The following is a 3,884-nucleotide window of genomic DNA, read 5'->3' as shown; positions in this document are numbered from 1 at the left end:
TATATTTACTGATGTAGGTAATGCTCTTAGGGTAGCCAAAGCACTAGTGCCTATATATTTAGTAGGTTTTCTTTGAATTTTTTACCCTTGGGGATTCCCTCCTTCCTAAACTTCTCATTTTGATATAATTTCTAAGTTAAAGAAAAACTGTAAGGATGAAGTTCCAGCCCAGCTCCACTGAGGTTATTCCCCGAGTCCACAGAAAGCTGAACTATGTCTATGACCTTGGCTTACTGGGACATCCATGGGCTGGCTTATACCGTTCACTTGCTTCTGGAACACACAAACTCAAAACTATGAGGAAAAGAAACATGTGATGGGGGATGCTCCAACTATGACAGAAGCCAGTGGTGGAATGAAACTTTCAAGTTGAGCCTGGACTTTCTCAATCTGCCCTACTAAATTGATAAAGCTCACAAGATCACCCAGAGCAATGCCGTCCTTCACTGCATTGCTCACAAACACAACTTATGAGGGGAAACAGAAGGGAAGATTTGTGTGGACATTTTGAAGAACTAGGTTACGGACACCTCCAATCAACCCTGACTTAGAGAAGCTGAAGCATGAGTACTTGTAGGGGCTCTCTAAAACGATGAAGCTCTTCTCACAGTTTCTAGGGAAGAGGCCACAATTTTCAGGGGATGAGATCACCTTTGCAGATTTCCTTGCTTACAGCACCCTTGACTTGCACCATATATTTGAGTGCCACGAGTGCCTGGTTGCGTGAAATATGAAAGATTTCGTCACCCTCTGGCCTGAAGGAGATCTCTGCCCAGCTGCCTCCTCCCAGGCCCTATGTTCAGAATGACCGCCATGTGGAGCAACAAGCAGGGCCCTGTTAAGCCAGGAGAGAGGAGTGAGGTGCTAGTACTGTGCCAGTACTGCTCCGCTGGGGCCCTGGAGAAAAGCTGGACCTCCCTGCACTTCAGAATCACTCCTCTGTTCCTTTCTCCTTCTTTTCTTTCCCTTCTTCCTCACCTCAGGCCTTATTAGGCCCTTTTTACTCCCCCAAATCTCTGTTCATGTAGGTCCTTTAAAGCTCTACAACACCCAACTTCTCTTCAGCAAAGTCTGCCCCCCACTGACATTATCCCTCTTGCACTAACGTCAACCAGACTATCCTTCCTTTTATGGTTGCCTCTGCTTTGAGGTGCCCAGATGGACCTCTCACCTACAGAGCTCGGGCCTGAGCTCCCCACCATTGCCCTGAAGACCAGTATTGGCCTGGCATGCAGGCCCTATTCCCCTAGCATGGTTCTTGCCCCGGCCCTGCCTGATCTCCAATAAAGCCTCAGTCGTACATGCACACACACAATTTATGAAGGAAAATAAAGGAGAAGAAAATCCTAGACCTATCTCATGAAGCAAATGTTATCATATCAAATTCAACAGTACTGAAAATGAAACAAAATAAAAAATAAAAACATCTCAACTGTATTAATCATATTTAAAAATTTTCTGTATTTATATGTTTTGACATCTTGGAGCCTTGCTAATCTGAGAGAGACTTCCCCTCCCAGGGTAAGCCAATTTCTAGAAAGAATAAACAACTTGCACGCCAGCATGTCTTTCATATGCAAACCAACTAATCCATAGGCCACATCTCCAACCACTTCTTTTACCCTCTCACGCAACAAGCCAGTATTCCCCCTGCCCTAAATCACCCCAGGGTCAGATACAGGACAACTGGGGACCATCTCCATAGCCTGGAGCCTAGTAAAATTATTCAGACTCACCAATCCTCACATGCTCACCTCGCCTTGTCCATTCTTTCCTATGAAAACCAGAACAAAGGCCCATATTTCCCCCTCACTCCTTCTGCCTCCTGACTGACACTGGTCCTTCTCTCTGTGGCCCCACATGGTATGACATGCCCTCTCCTCTTGGGAACAACTGTGAATAATAAACTCTTATTTCAAAAGCAGTTGTCTCGTGTAGGTGACAGCCTTACCATACCTGATTAAAACAAATCTCAGGAACATTTCAAGACATCCACCAAGTAGAATTTATCCTGAAGATGAAATGATAATGGATTATCAGAAAATCTACTATTGTGATATACCACACTAAAAAGGAACATAGTCGTATGATCATGTCACTGGAGCAGAGAAAGGATTTGATAAAATCCAATCAAATATATCCATCCAAAACATATATCCAACTGTGACACTTTTTTTAAAGATTTTATTTATTTATTTGAGAGAGAGAGAATGAGAGACAGAGAGCACGAGAGGGAAGAGGGTCAGAGGGGGAAGCAGACTCCCCGCTGAGCAGGGAGCCCGATGCGGGACTCGATCCCGGGACTCCAGGATCATGACCTGAGCCGAAGGCAGTCGCTTAACCAACTGAGCCACCCAGGCACCCCAACTGTGACACTTCTGACACACTCTCATAAAGTCAGAATTTCAATAAGTACTAATAAGTGCTTTTGTCCAACATTATGCTAGAGGTACTATCCGATGCAAAAAGTGAAGAAAAACAAAGTATCTAAATTGGATTAGGAAGAGACAACCTGTCTTTATTTGAAGATTGTGTGATAGCCTACATAGAAAATTCAAGAGTAGCTACAGATAAATTATTTAAACAAATGAGGATTCATCAAGTTTGCTGGATAAAATATCAACATATAAACCCGATTGAGGTCCTCGGGGTGTCTTCACATTGTGTTTTATAACATAATACTGAGTGACAAGAGCAAATTTCACAAAGATTCATGTGGTTTGGTCCCATTTATATAAAGTTCAAAACCCACCAAAAATAATACTCTGTATGTTCTAGGAATGTATACAAAGGTAATAATTTATCTAAAGCTTGCATGCTAACGATAAATTCTAAATTCACGATGCTGATTACCTCTGGGGAAAGAGGAAGGAAATGAGCTGGGGTGGTAACACATGGGGCTTCTCCTACATCTATCATTATTTCCCCTTAAAAATCAGATGCAAATATTATAACAAATTAAGATTTGATAAAACTGAGTATACCTTATATTTATTGCTATTTTTTCCTGTATGAAGTATTTCATGATAAAACCAAAAGAATTAGAGAAAAAAGTTAGCTGCTTGGTAATCCAGGTGAAAATTGATAGGGATATAGTCCAGGACAGTAGTCTGGCAAGGAAGTAAGAGAAAGAAATATTTAGGCTAGAGAGGGAAATGGGAGTAGGGAGGAAGCATGCACAATACCACACGGGTGCCTAGCTTAGATGACTATGCAGATACTATTGTAACCACTGAGATAGGACAGGAGTGTGTTTTCTGCCATGTTTCATATGAAATATATACAGAGGACCTCCTGGTGAAATGAGACCGAAAGTTGGAGACATGATTCTGGACTTGGGAAGAAGTATAGATGGGGTCATGAGTGCGGGAATCGATAGCACTGTAGATAGTAGTAGGAAATATGTGGGTAAGTGAGACCATCCAGGTGATGGTAGCAGAGTGAGAAGAGGAGCAAAGGGAGATGGACTAAGTCCTAGGAAACGTTAATATTTAAGGAGTTGGAAGAGTAGGGGAAATCCAGAGAATAGTTGGAGAGACCCAGAGGAGAACCATGAAAGTGCTGTGTCACAGAGGCAGACGGAGCTGGAAATTTCAAGGAGGTGCATTTGGTGGTTTCCCCTATAGCTGAGGAGGTCAGTAAGATAAGGACTAAGAAACATGTCATTTAAGGGGCACTTGGGTGGCTCAGTTGGTTAATCGTCCAACTTCGGCTGAGGTCATGATCTCAAGGTCCTGGGATCGAGCCCCACATCAGGCTCCCCACTCAGCAGGGAGCCTGCTTCTCCCCCTCCCTCTCTCCACACTTGCTCTCTTGCTCTCCCTTTCTCCCTCTTTCTCTCTCTCAAATTAAAAAAGAAGAAGAAGAAGAAGCATGTCATTTAA

General features: G+C 43.1%; 1 pseudogene; it reads left to right on the top strand.

The window, feature by feature from the left end:
* The first annotated feature begins 213 nt into the window (after nucleotides 1-213).
* Nucleotides 214-842, top strand: LOC114216739 (glutathione S-transferase Mu 1 pseudogene; annotated as a pseudogene).
* Nucleotides 843-3,884: the final 3,042 nt, after the last annotated feature.

The sequence above is a fragment of the Eumetopias jubatus genome, unplaced genomic scaffold, assembly GCF_037043125.1.
Source record: "Eumetopias jubatus isolate StellerSeaLion01/CBP00866 unplaced genomic scaffold, mEumJub1_p1.0 scaffold_11, whole genome shotgun sequence".
In the NCBI taxonomy this organism is placed as follows: domain Eukaryota; kingdom Metazoa; phylum Chordata; class Mammalia; order Carnivora; family Otariidae; genus Eumetopias; species Eumetopias jubatus.
The sequence above is the reverse complement of the archived record's forward strand: the minus strand, read 5'-3'. Positions and strand labels throughout refer to the sequence as shown.